General features: G+C 47.9%; 1 non-coding gene across 1 annotated transcript; it reads left to right on the top strand.

Moving 5' to 3' along the window:
* The first annotated feature begins 12727 nt into the window (after positions 1–12727).
* On the top strand, positions 12728–12800 carry TRNAC-GCA (transfer RNA cysteine (anticodon GCA)). The gene has a single exon. It is a non-coding gene; the product is annotated as a tRNA-Cys (tRNA).
* Positions 12801–14247: the final 1447 nt, after the last annotated feature.

Below are 14247 nucleotides of genomic sequence, written 5' to 3'. Positions count from 1 at the left end.
GTTTTACCATGGATCCTGAGAAATTGAAGGCTGTTCTGGATTGGCCGTTGCTGAATTCCCTAAAAGCCGTTCAGTGTTTTCTTGGCTTTTCTAACAAATATCGAAAATTCATCCGTAATTTCTCCACTATCGCTCTACCCATTACTGCTCTTACCAAAAAGGGGGCTGATCTGACAATATGGTCCTCTAAGGCCATCAAAGCCTTCGAGTTTCTCAAAAGTGCTTTAGTCTCTGCCCCCATCCTCCGGCACCCGGATACATCCCTTCCTTTCACCCTTGAGGTTGATGCTTCTGATGTGGGAGCTGGGGCAGTACTCTCATAAAGATCTTCTCCCCAAGACAGACTCTATCCTTGTGGATTATTTTTGAGGATATTCTCTCCGGCCGAGAGAAATTATGATGTCGGGAACCGTGAACTTTTGGCTATCAAGTTAGCCTTGCAAGAATGGAGACATCTCCTCGAGGGTACCAAAGAGCCAGTAGCTATTCTCACCGATCACAAAAACTTATTGTACATTGAGGGGGCTCGTCGTCTGGGATCCCGTCAAGCACGTTGGGCACTTTTTTTCTCTCGTTTCAATTACATGATTTCCTATATTCCAGGTACCAAGAATATCAAGGCCGATGCTCTTTCTTGCCAATTTTCTACGGAGGAAGGATCTAACGAATCTTCGGAGACTATTCTTCCAGCAAAGTATATTATTTCTGCCAATACTTTTGATATCCTGGATGAGATCAATAAAGCCCAGGCTCATATCCCTAGGAGATTTAAGGTGCTAGAAGGATGTCTGTACACTGCTCCACGTTTTCGCCACAAGATCTTAGAGTTGGGGCATTCTTACAGATCTGCTGGTCATCCAGGCTTCAAGAGGACAGTGGATCTTATTAAACGGACCTTTTGGTGGCCTAAAATGAACAAAGACATTTTTGATTTCACCAGAGCTTGTCCAGTCTGTGCTCAGAGCAAGTCCGCACGACACAAACCTTCCGGTCTTCTCCTGCCTCTTCCTATTCCGGAACGGCCTTGGAAACATATTTCCATGGACTTTATTGTGGAACTCCCAACTACTAAGGGGATGAATACGATCCTTGTAGTAGTGGACAGATTTTCCAAGCACACACACTTTATACCCCTCAAGGGTCTCCCCAATTCAGCTACCTTGGCTGACATTTTTTCAAAAGAAATTTTCAGGCTACACGGCATGCCACTCTCCATTGTCTCGGACAGGGGTACTCAATTCATCTCTAAGTTCTGGCGAGCTTTCTCTCGGAGACTTGGCATTTCCCTCCTCTTCTCCTCGGGTTACCACCCGCAGACCAACGGCCAGACGGAGAGAATGAATCAGACTTTGGAGCAGTATCTCAGATGCTTTGTGTCAGAATCTCAAGATAACTGGGTAGACCTATTAGCCTGGGTGGAGTTCGCTATTAATTCGCTGAAGAATGAGTCCACGCAAGAGTCGCCTTTCTTCATTAATTATGGGTTCCACCCCAGCAGCCTTCCCCTCTCCTCCCTCCCCTCTGGTGTACTTGCAGCAGATACTCAGGTGTCTAATATACAAACCTCTTGGAAGAAGATTCAAAAAGCCTTGCAAGGGGCCATCCAAAAACAAAAAACTCAAGCAGATCGGCGACGTCAGGTGGGCCTGGAATACAAATCTGGAGACAGAGTTTGGCTATCTTCAAAAAATATCAAGTTTAAAACTCCTTCCCAGAAGCTGGCTCCTAGATTATTGGGTCCCTTCAAGGTCCTCGAACGGATCAATCCAGTAGCGTATCGACTTTCGCTACCTCCCACCATGAGGATACCCTCTGTGTTCCACGTGTCCCTTCTGAAACCCTTCGTTCAAAATGTACATTTTCCGGACCGTCCTCAGAGGCCCAATCCCGTCGTAATATAAGGGCAACAGGAATTTGAGGTCCATTCCATTCTCGATTCACGTTTTTCCAGGGGCAGAATTCAGTTCCTCATTCATTGGAAGGGATATGGCCCAGAGGAACACTCCTGGGTATCTTGTCATCATATTCATGCTCCAGCTCTTCTTAAACAATTTCGTCAGAAATTTCCTCACAAACCTTGGGAGGATCATCCGGAGTCCAATCCTCAAGGGGGAGGGGGGTACTGTAAAGGATCGGGGAACACGCACCTCTCAGCGGGTCCCCGTCACCTCGTCTCCCAGTGCGGCTGCTAGCTCCGGTTCCCCTCCCCGTCGGCTCGTTACCTCTCCTGCTCGGACGCCATGCCGCTCCTCCGCGGCGCATGCCACATCCTCTCACACGCGGCCGGGGTGCGCACGGGAATCTTACAGAGTGCACGTGCACCCGATCCTCTCGGTCGTCCTCCCGTGCCACTGGCTCCGCCTCCCATCGGCTGCAGGCGATTTCCACTACTCACCTCTTTGACTCCCTCCCTGCACACGTGGACCTATCCCTGGGCTTGCTCAGATAGGCCTCCACTCTACCCCTTGCTACCATTGGTCCTCCTGCATTTATAACCCCAGTCTTCCCTCTCCTTCCTCGCTCTGCATAGTTCTTCTGTGACTCCTGTTGTGCAGTTGTCTATGCCAAGCTCTGTTCTCTGTTAGAGCTCTTGTTCCTGTCCCTGCCCCTGTTTGATACCTTTGGATTTGATCTCGGCTCTTGTTTGACTTCGTGTACCTCGCTACCCCTCGACTCGGCTTTGGACCTCACTATGCTGCTATCTCCTGCCCCTGACCCACGGCTCTTGGATATTGACCCTCAGACTTCTGGCACCCCGGATGCAGCAAGTATCTCGTTAACCCTTTATCACCAGGCCCGGCAACGCACCTTACCACACTCCGGGCACGTCCTCACTGCTGTGGGTGCGTGTTATACCCTTACCCACCTCAGTACCGGGTACTGGCCAGGTCTGCGGGCATACAGGCATTACATTCTGCTTTTTATCCATGGTGGTAATAGTAGCGTTTGCAGTATCTAGCTCAGTCTTGAGATTGTCCAATTCTGTCCTGGCCAAAGAGTAAATTGTGAGCACATTCTTCTGTAGCTCTGTGTAATAATCTTACTTCAGTTTCAATTGTTCTCGGAGCATATCACAGTCAAGCCTGGCAGTTTGCAGGACAGCTTCAGGGCTGGTCAAGTGATCGTCACTTATTGGTTCCGGTTCCGTTTCCCTGATATGGTTGGTTGATGGTTTCTGACTATTAGCACCGGACAGACACTTCTTTGGGGTACACGACTTCTGCCTTGGGCCCTCTGGATATTCGGTCATCCGCGGGAAGAATTCTCCATTCTCTCTAGGTTGCAAGGCATCTCGGACCCCCTTTTCCTCCGCAGGATCCGCGGACATGTCTTTTCCTTCCACGGTAAGTGAAGACCCACTTTTCTTTTTCCGTCTTTTTATTTTGGATGAGTCCGTCCCATCCGGGATATTAGGGTCTCCGTCTTTATTTGAAACTTCCGCAGCTTCACTGTATCCGCCATGTTTTCCTTGCAGTTGCATTAAGTGGCGTAAATATTGAGAGATCTGCTGCTCCTGTCGATCACCTTCATCACCATAGTGTAACGCCTGTATGCCCGCAGACCTGGCCAGTCCCCAGTACTGAGGTGTGTAGGGTTATAAAACGCACCCACAGCAGTGAGGGCGTGCCCGGAGTGTGGTTGTGATGGTTCAGGGGATTCCTTCCCCTCCATGTGTCCCTGCCGTCCCACTCTTGCTTACCTCCTCTGTCCCTTTCCCTGCTATTTCCCCTTCCCCTGCCCACAGCGGTCCCTCTGCGGCAGTCTCTGATGTCACCCCGGCGTCAGCACGCGCTCCCTGCAAGACACGCGCACCCGCGTGGTCTCCCGTTCCCTGCTGCAGTGTCCCCTGCTCATGGCTCTCTTCGATCCCCGCTTCTCTCCCCCTACCTCCGCTGGCTTCTCCCTCTGGTTACCCCTCAGCCTCAGCGGGTGCTCCCGCGGCGTGGCGCTCCGGGCACCTCGCGACGCAGCCTGTGCGCGCGCACTCTAACCTTACAGAGGGCGCGCGCACGCTTCTCTTGTAGGCTCTCTCAGACTCCTGGCTCCTCCTCTCATGCACTGCAGGCTATCTCCCTCACTGGCTCACCTGTCTCCTCCTCTTCTCCTCCTCACCTATCCCTGCTGTCTCCCACTTCTCTCTCTGCTCCTCCTCTCTCTCCTATTGGTGTTCCCTCCTTTATAACCCCTGTCGGTCCCTTCTCTCATTGCTCTGCATAGTTCTTTGTTACCTCTGTGTATGCAGTCCTATGCTTGGCTCTCCTCTGTGTTTCAGCTTGTTCCTGCTCCTGCTTACCCCTGGATTTCCCTGGCTTGACCTCTGCTCGTACTGGATTACTCTGCTCGCTATTGCCCTTGAACCCTGCTTTTGGACACGACCTCTGGCGCACGGACACCACTACTCTTACTCTGAACTCCAAAGGCATTGCAAGTATTACTAACCATCTCTCTACAGGCCCGGCAACGCCATACCACACTCCGGGCACGCCCTCACTGCTGTGGGTGCGTGGTAATACCCTTCCCACCTCAGTACTGGGGACTGGCCAGGTCTGCGGGCATACAGGTGTGACAGTGGTAGTGCGTTGCTGGGCCTGTTGAGAAAGGGTTAATATATACTTGCAACATCTTGGGTTTCAGAGTTTGGATAGTGATGTCCGCGTGCCAGAGTCCAGGGGCAATAGAGAGCAGGGTGGTTATGTCTGTAAGCCAGTGTCTAGGGGTAAGAGAAGACAGCGAAGTCGTATCCGGATGCAGGGTTCAGGGGCAGGAGAAAACAGGGTAGTCCAATACAAAACAGAGTTCAAGCCAGGGAGATCCAAAGGTAAGCAGGGAAAGGAACAAACGCTGAAAAAGACAGGAGAGCCAAGCATAGGACTGCACACAGGGGTCACAAGAAGCTATGCAGAGCAATGAGTAAGAGAACAGACAGGGGTTATAAAGGAGGGAACACCAATGGGAGAGAGAGGAGGAGCAGAGAGAGAAGTGGGTTCAGCAGGGATAGGTGAGGAGCAAATTCTGGCAAGGGGTATAGCTCAGTGGTAGAGCATTTGACTGCAGAACACGAGGTCTCTGATTCAAATCCAGATGCCCCCTTTCATGTACATGACACTCTCTTTAAATAGTGTTGCAATCTATGTTTCTGAAAATTTATTTCTATTTTTTTTTTGTTTCAATTTTTTTATTTTCCTTCGTGTACACAACATATAATAAACTTTGCTGTACATATATTGGGGGAAAATTGATGTTTGTGTGGGATACAATAGGCGTCAATTGTCTGTTTTCTTTATTTAGGTAGATGTGTATCTGAATGCACTTATGGTTAGTTATTCACATGTTCCCACCTTTTGGGTTCTAGTGGGGAATCCGCAGCTTCCTCATGTACCTCTGTTAGTGGTAAGATAGGGGGGAGTAAAGAGGAGAAGAAGAAAAAGAGAGGGGGGGAGACAGGGGGGAGGGGTGGGGGAGTGTAGGGTGCCTCCTAGCTTTTTAAGTGTCTTAGTTCCTTCTTTAGGAGTGTATTACACGCCTGGCCATATTTCCCATGTTTTACGGAACTTGTCCATTTTTTGGGCCAATTTTGCCGTAAGAAGTTCCATTGTTTTAATTTCTCTTAGCCTGCGAAGCACGGTCTGTTTAGCGGGGGCATTTATATTCTTCCACGCAGCTGCCACTGAGCAGCGTGCCGCCGTGAGCACGTGTCCCACCATCCTACGCTCTGCAGTATCTAGATCGTCAATTGGTTTAGCCAGCATCATGGTCAGCGGGTCCACCTCAATCTCTACCCCCAGGTATTCTCGGATCAATGTTTTGATCATGATCCAGAACACCTGAATCTTTGGACAACTCCACCAGATATGAGCCATGTCTCCTCTTTGCCCGCAACCCCTCCAACACAAATCTGGGGTCCCGGGGTAGATTTGGCTCAGCCTATTTGGGGTTAGGTACCAATGAAATATGATTTTATATATATTCTCTTTGATGGTAGTACAAATCGATGTTTTGGAAGCTGCCTCCCAGATATCCTCTCAGTCTTCCCTATCAATCTCTATATTTAGATCTTCTGCCCATTTGGACATATAACTATGTTGGGAACAACCTGCTGATCGCGCCAGGCTCAGATATATCTCCGAAATCAATCCTTTAGAATAGTACCCTTTCCTACACAGTCTTTCAAAATTTGTTAATGGGTGGAAAGCTATTTGTTTGGAGACTGTTTGTAGGTAGTGCCTGATTTGCAGAAAGCCAAATTTCTTTAGGTTTACCATTTGTTATTTTTTTTCCAGCTCCTGGATTGGTAAAAGCTTACCATTCCCGATGAAGTCCTCTGCTACCATCATCTTTAACTATTTAAATTTACTAAGTCTCTGTGGGAACCAGCCGGGGGGGAATTCTGGATTACTAAATATGGGTGTTAATAATGAACGATGAGACGTCAAGCCGTATTTTTCTTTATTTTTGGCCCATATTCTCCGTGTACATTTCATTGCTCCCAGTTTTAATGTATCTGAGAAGGTCTCTCTGCACCGCACAGTCCACATGATGGCCGGGAGTGAGAGAGGTCTCGCATAGGTAGACTCTATCCCTGTCCAGCAGCTATTCGCTGGGTCATTGTTCCACATTATCGCTTGTTTGAATTGGGCCGACAAATAGTATTTAATGATATCAGGGGCTGCCAGGCCTCCGCATTCTTTTGGTGCTAGCATTATAATTCTAGCTACTCTTGGTCTTTTGTTTTGCCAAATAAATTGAAAAATTCTATTTTGCATATTTTTTAATTCCGACCTTGGGATATCGATTGGGAGCGTCTGGAAGTAATACAGAAGTCTCGGTAGGATATTCATTTTGACCGTAGCTATCCTGCCTAGCCAAGATATCTGGTATTCATTCCAGCTCTGTAGATCTTTTTTTAGCCTCTCAAATAAGGGCGGGTAATTGTATTGGTAAAGTAATTTGTACTCCTGTGCTATTTGAATTCTCAAGTATTTGATTTTGGTTGTGCTCCATTTATAATTGAAGTTTGTTTGTAGCAGTTTGGCCTCGGGATTAGGTAGAGATATATTTAGTGCTTCCGACTTATCCATATTGATTTTATACCCCGAGATTTTGCTAAATTTATCTAGCTGTGAGTGTAGATTTGGGAGCGAAGTCAAGGGGTTGGCTAGAGTTAGGATAATGTCGTCAGCAAAAAGGGATATTTTGTAATCCGTATCTCCAATTGTAATACCATTTATATTTTTGTCCTCTCTAATTGTTGTTGCCAAGGGTTCGATGGAGAGGGCAAATAGAAGCGGAGACAAGGGGCATCCCTGCCGAGTACCATTCTTAATGTTTATAGGGTTCGAGTCTCCTCCTTGGAGCTTTACTACGTCCGTGGGAGTTTTATATAGGGCTCTGATCCCCTCCAGGTATGGGCCCTTGAATTCGAATTTGATTAGTGTTTGGTCTAGAAAGTCCCACCTGATCCTGTCAAACGCCTTTTCCGCGTCTAGACTTAACAGGATGGCTTTCGTGGCTGAGAGATGTACATGGTCGATTATGTTAATGATTTTCCTCGTATTGTCTGAGGCTTGTCTGCCGGAAATAAATCCGACTTGATCCATGTGGATTAGGCTTGGAAGAATGGGGGTTAACCTATTAGCTAAAATTTTGCTGAAAAGTTTCAGGTCCGAATTAAGGAGGGCTATGGGGCGGTAGTTACTACACTGTAGTGGGTCTCTCCCTTCCTTTGGTATAACTGCCAGATTGGCTCTAGACATGGATGCTGGGATGGCTGTTCCCTCCAGAAACTCATTAAACATATCCAGTAAGTATGGGGCCAAAATCGATTTGAATTTTTTATAATATTGATTTGAGAACCTATCTTAGGCCTGGCGTTTTGCTAGGTTTTAGTTGGGAGATGGCTTCTATTAACTCTTCCTGCGAAATTTCTTTATTTAGTTCTGATAGGTTATCTTCTGAGAGGTTTGGAAGTTTACATGATTCTAAGTATTTAGTTATAGCTTCCTCATTTGAAAATCTGTTTTTGGGAAAATTTTAATTATATAGTTTGGAGTAGAAGTCTGAGAATTCGGCTGCTATCTGTTTTTCACAATACGTTTTGGTGCCCGCCTTTGTTTGTATAACTGTTATTTGGGATTTGGTTCTCAGACCTCTTAATTTGGATGCTAATAACCGGTCGGCCTTATTTCCTTTGTCATAATATTTTTGCTTGGTCCACCGCAACGCTCTCTCCACTTCGTCTATTTGTATCTGTTTAAAATCAGATCTGGCTTTGTCCAGTACTTTGCGTAGTTGTTTTGAGGGATTAGCTTTATGTTTATGTTCTAGGAGTTTGACTTTCTCCGCTAGTTCGTCGTACAATTTCTGTCTTTGTTTTTTCTTGTGTGATGCTATGGAAATGATATTCCCTCGGATCGTGGCCTTATGGGCCTCCCATAGCATCGCTGATTACTCCACCGAGCCCTTATTCAGCGCAAAGTATTCTCTGAGCTTTTGCTTAATCTCTATCTCTACGTCTATTTGGTTTAACAGAGAATCATTCAGTTTCCAATTATATTGGTTATATATATAGAAGGGGAGGGAGAGTGTCAGTGATACCGGAGCATGGTCCGACCATGATATAGATCCTATGTCTGACAGGGAGTTAGCTTGGAAGATATCTTTGGTGATCAGAAAATAATCAATCCTTGAATAGGTCTGGTGTGGGGGAGAAAAATAAGAATAGTCCCGCTGGCCCTGATGCTGTGCCCGCCAAATATCTATCAATGAAAACTCTTTTAATATATTCCTGAACTCTTTGGCGTTTTTTGCCGTAGAGTGTGGATGTGGAGTTCCCAGTGGGCTCGCCCTATCTTGGTCAGGTTCTACTAGCATGTTGAGATCCCCTGCTAACAATAGTGTAGTTCTTGGTTGGGGGGCCAGCTTGTCGCATAGGTCTTTCAAAAAGCCGGCCCGGCCTTCGTTTGGGGCGTAAATATTAACAAGGGTAATCTCCACATCTGACAGTGTTCCCTGCAAAATGAGGAATCTACCCTCTGGGTCTGAGGTCTGTTTTTTTAGTGTGAACTTAATGTTTTGTCCAAATAGAATAGCTACCCCCTTTTTTTTGGTGGGGCCGGATGCATAATATGCCTGGGGGTAGAATCTCTGAAAGGTGTTAGGGGGTGATACCGTATTAAAGTGTGTTTCCTGTAAGAACAACACATCCCCTTTTGTCTTTTTTAGTTCTTGCAGTGCGAGCTTTCTTTTGATTGCTGAATTGAGTCCTCTAACATTGAGGGACACTAGTTTGAGTGTTGTGTGTGGTGTCATTCTTAAATGTGTAATGTCTCGGGGAGCCTGCCTTTCCCTCCACTTTCCCAAGGTGGTGGGTGTCTCCGCAGTCATACCTTGTCCTGGTGGCTGTGTGGTGTTGTCGTTGGTTCCTGTCATCTGGGGTTCTTGTTTGCCCTCGACCGTGCTTGCCCCTGCTGGTTATGTATGGATAAGGGAACAAGTTTATGCATGGATTTACCTTAGTCTTTCTTGCAATTAATACCTGGTAGGCGTGGGTGCTAATTCTGAGATAGCTTTTGCTTTTCCGTTTACGGGTGGAGGTGATTGGGGGGGTGTGGAGGAGTAGGGGGGGTGGCAAAAGAAAAGAGTGAGAAAGAGGGAGAAGAAGAGAAAAGAGTGAGCTGTCGAAGAGCCCAATTTTGGGGACCCTCATCTCCCTAGAGATAAAGGTGGTGGGCCTAATGCCTCTGGGAGACTTCCCTGAGCACCGCCTTCCGAAAGCCATCTGGAAGGCCGGAGAACCCTCCTGTAAAAGTTAAACATTCTACCCAATCTTATATAGTCATATATAAACTGAATTAACCTCATAACTTCCCGGTTGCACCTATTAAACTTTTTACTCAATTTTAGCTTGTTAGTGTGTCTTATAGTCTTTTTCTTAACAGGTAAGTGATGTGTTTGTCTACCTGGGGGGGGGGGATATGTTGGCGAGAGGGGGGGAAGAGGGAGTGGGGACGGGGTGAGGGAAGGTGGGAGGGGGGTGGTGTGGTTGGAGGGGGGGAGAGGAGGGGGGTGGGAGGGGTGGGTGGCGGGGGGCGGGGGGGAGGGCTCGTCTGATTATAGTCTCCTTGGCTCCCCTCAGAGATTTTTTCATCTCTCTGATACTAACCTGTGCTTCTTTCGGTTTTCCTTAACCATTGGTGTCTGTGTCTCATGGTCTGTTATTACCTTGGTTATTTAAGACTATTAACGCAGTGTTGAGTGCGAAACTAGGTGGCGCTGTTCTGCCATTTACAGGCTATTCTGTACTTGCTGGATATCTATCCATTTGAATAGATCTGACACAACCTTTCCGGGTGCAGAGGCAAACATATAAAAACACTTTAGCTGTACTGTATAGCATTAACCTGTTAAAAATATAACTTGCTTGAACGTTTCACTTATAACTCCCATATGCTGTATGGTGATTTTAACAAAACCTGTGGTATAACCTGAGCCCTCACATGTCCCCTTTGCCGACTGTCATTTGGTATTCCCGACACAGCACCTGAGTCCATCTCAGCTCCGCCCGTCCGCCCCTCTGCGGACTCGCCCGAAAGGAAAGGGGGGGGGGCAGAGGGGCAACACCCCCCCCCCACCCCAAAGACATCTCTCCCCCCTCGCGTCCGGCAACCAGTTCCAAGATTTTCTGGCAGCAGCCAGAGTCTCTTTCTGTGTGTCTTGGTCTCCGCCTGGATTTCCTCTCATCGAGTCGGGGGGGGGCTCTGTTTCTTTGCCGTGTTGGGAGGCTGCAAGCGCTGCGGCTCTAAGGGCGAGTGCCCTTGTCAAGTTCAGGTAGGTGTGGGCTCGTCAACGGGCATGGATGGGTACAGGTTATCCTCCATGCTTCCCGGAGGTTCAAGGGAGGGGGCAGTGGGGGACGCCAACGTGCAGACTCCGCCAGGTAAGACCTTTGCCTTTTGGGTTATGCCTCTCACTCCTCTCCTGCTTGGTTCCTTTGAGTGGAAATTCTCTGTGAGGCTCGCGGTCCTCTCTCTGCTGGTCTTTGGTCTTGATCCCCGTCTGCGTCTTCAGGGGCAGAGCCTCCATTCGTGTGTGGGATACCCAGCCCCCTCAGGAATCGTGGTATCTCTTCCGGGTATGACAATGTGTGGAACTTACCCCCTGCCTGGACAACAATTTTAAATGGGAATCCCCACCGATATTTTATCTTATTGTCTCTCAGTTTCAGTGTGAGGGGTTTGAGCTCTTTCCTGCGTTCCACCGTGAGACTTGAGAGGTCACTGTAGATTTCGATGTGCACATTGCGGAACTGCAGGTTACCTTTCTCCCTACTAGCCGTCAATATTCTCTCCTTTGTGGAGTAGTAATGGAACCTGGCCAATATGTCTCTGGTCCTCTTGGGGTCCGCTGACTTAGGTCCCGGGGCCCTGTGGCTCTGTCCATCTCTAATTTTTCAGGGGTCAAGTCAGGCACCAGGTGCATAAAGAGGTCTGTCAGGTATGGGCGCAGCTTGTCCGTTTCCACTGACCTTAGTCTTAGGTTCTGCCTCCGGTCACGGTTTTCCTGGTCCTCGGCACTCTCCCTGAGCCCCCTGATTTCCCAGTGCAGGCGGTTGATCTTATCCTCCGCGGAGGATTGGGCATGCTCGAGGGTTTCCACTTTATGCGCTAGTGTGTCTGTTTTGGATGTTAGGAGGTTCATGTCCGCCCGCAGGGTGTTAACCGCTTTTGCCAAGTCATCTTGAAATTCCTTCCTCATTTTAAAGAAGAGGTTTTCAAGGTATGTTTTATTTATGTTCATATTTACTGTGCCGTGCTTCTGCGTTCCGTTCGGGTCTTCCCGCGTGTTAGCCGAGCCGCCATCTTGGGAGGTCTCACAGCTCCCCGTGGCCCGCTGACTCGGAGGGAAGTAGCTCGTCACGGGATTCTGAGCTGCTTTTTTGTTCTTGCCGCTCATGCTGGCTGCCTTCCCCTTGCCTTCGGTGTGTTCTCTGGGGGTATGATCACTCGATCGGGGTTATTTGTCTGGGTTATTCAGAGTAGGGCTCCGGAGCTCAGTCCTCAAGCCTCCATCAGCGGTGACGTCACCGGAAGTCATTATTTCTATTTTTAATATCAATTTCTTCAGAGAGCAAAACGAATTTTCCTCAGCTAACACACATACAACCTTCCATGCTTACAGTTTTCTACCGTAAATGCAAACTCTACAAACAGCAACCCCAATATTTCCCAATCGAGAGAGGTTGACACATCTCATCGTGTTATCGCTCCTCCATTGTATGTGTGTAGTGACAATTGAAGTCGTAAATGTGGGGGATTCTAAATTTGAAGTAGTTAGAAAATATTTCTCCATTCAAACATGAGAGTTGCAGTGGAAATGTCAAATGTTCAGAAGTCCTTGAAACACATCCTGTGCTGACTTTTGTGCATTCTATGAAAGCTGGATTCTCAGACTTGGGGAAATCAGACACTAGAATTGTTCAATATTGAAGAGTGTCTTACACACAGTAGGTTAATGGAAAGAGCGACAACTACTAAAATGCAAGTACCTTATTGCTTACTTTACATTTGGTTGGTTAAGGTTTTCACAAAGACAACACGACGTAAGATAGTTATTCTTGATTTCCACACATTTGTTCAGGATATAATGACGTTTCATGTCATCCACTTCTTTGAAAGCCCTGTCTACTCCATTTGTCCCATAGACAAAAAGTTGACAGCAAATTCTGGCAGGGGGTATAGCTCAGTGATAGAGTATTTGACTGCAGATCAAGCGGTCTCTGGTTCAAAATCCAGATGCCCCCTTTCATGTACATGACACTCTCTTTTTTTTTTTTGTTTCAATTTTTTTATTGTTTTTCACAAAATACACACATATCATACATTTTGTTATAGATACGTTGGAGGAGTACTGACCATTATAGACATCACAGTAGATATTCAAAAATCATTGTTCCTGTTTAAGTTAAGTATGTAACTAGCTGTGTTGAATATTACCTATTCACATACTCCCCCATTAGGTACGTTAACATGGAAGCGGCCGCTTCGTTGTGTGCATCTTTTATTGTCAAGAAAGAAAAAAGAGAAGATGGGGGGAGAGAGAGAGAGGTGAAAAGAGAGGGGGGGAGATTAGAGTTGGGGAGGGAAAAAAGGGGGGGGGGGGGAGGGAAAAAAGGGGGGGGGGGGGGGGAGGGAAAAAAGGGGGGGGGGGGGGGGGAGGGAAAAAAGGGGGGGGGGGGAGGGAAAAAAGGGGGGGGGGGGGGAGGAAAAAAAGGGGGGGGGGGGAGGAAAAAAAGGGGGGGGGGGAGGAAAAAAAGGGGGGGGGGGAGGAAAAAAAGGGGGGGGGGGGAGGAAAAAAAGGGGGGGGGGAGGGAAAAAAGTGGGGGGGAGGGAAAAAAAGGGGGGGGAGGGAAAAAAGGGGGGAGGGAAAAGGGGGGGAAGGGGGGAGGGGGGGAAAAAGGGGGGGGAGGAAAAAAAGGGGGGGGAGGAAAAAAAAGGGGGGGAGGAAAAAAAAGGGGGGTGGGGGAGGGAAAAAAAAGGGGGGTGGGGGAGGGAAAAAAAAGGGGGATGGGGGAGGGAAAAAAAGGGGGGTGGGGAAAAGGGGGGGGAAAGGGGGGGGGTGAAAGGGGGGGGGGAAGGGGGGGGGAGGAAAAAGGGGGGGAAAGGGGGGGGGAGGGAAAAAAAGGGGGGGGAGGGAAAAGGGGAGGGGGGGAAAAAGGGGGGAGGGGGGGGGGGATAGGGGGCCTTTTTCCTATTGCTTTCATGGTACTCTGTTACACACCTGGCCATATTTCCCATGTCTTGTGGAACTTGTCCATTTTTTGGGCTAGTTTTGCTGTAAGGAGCTCCATTGACTTTATTTCGCAGAGTCTTCGTAATATTGTCTGTTTGGATGGTGGGTTTATATTTTTTCCAGGCAGCTGCCACACAACAACGGGCTGCCGTGAGTACGTATATTGTCATTCTGCTTTCTGCCGTTTCTAGCTCGTCGATTGGTTTAGCCAGCACCATGGTCAGCGGGTCCATCTCAATCTCCACCCCCAGGTATTCTCGGATTAATGATTTGATCATGACCCAGAACACCTGAATCTTTGGACAATTCCACCAGATGTGAGCCATATCTCCTCTTTGTCCGCATCTCCTCCAACACAAATCTGGGGTCCCGGGGAAGATCTGGCTCAACCTACTCGGGGTTAAGTACCATTGAAATAGAATTTTATAAATATTCTCTTTGGTGGTGGTGCATATTGAT

This window comes from Ascaphus truei, chromosome 19 (genome assembly GCF_040206685.1).
Source record: "Ascaphus truei isolate aAscTru1 chromosome 19, aAscTru1.hap1, whole genome shotgun sequence".
NCBI classification, from domain to species: Eukaryota; Metazoa; Chordata; class Amphibia; order Anura; family Ascaphidae; genus Ascaphus; species Ascaphus truei.
This window is presented reverse-complemented; position numbering and strand designations above follow the sequence as displayed.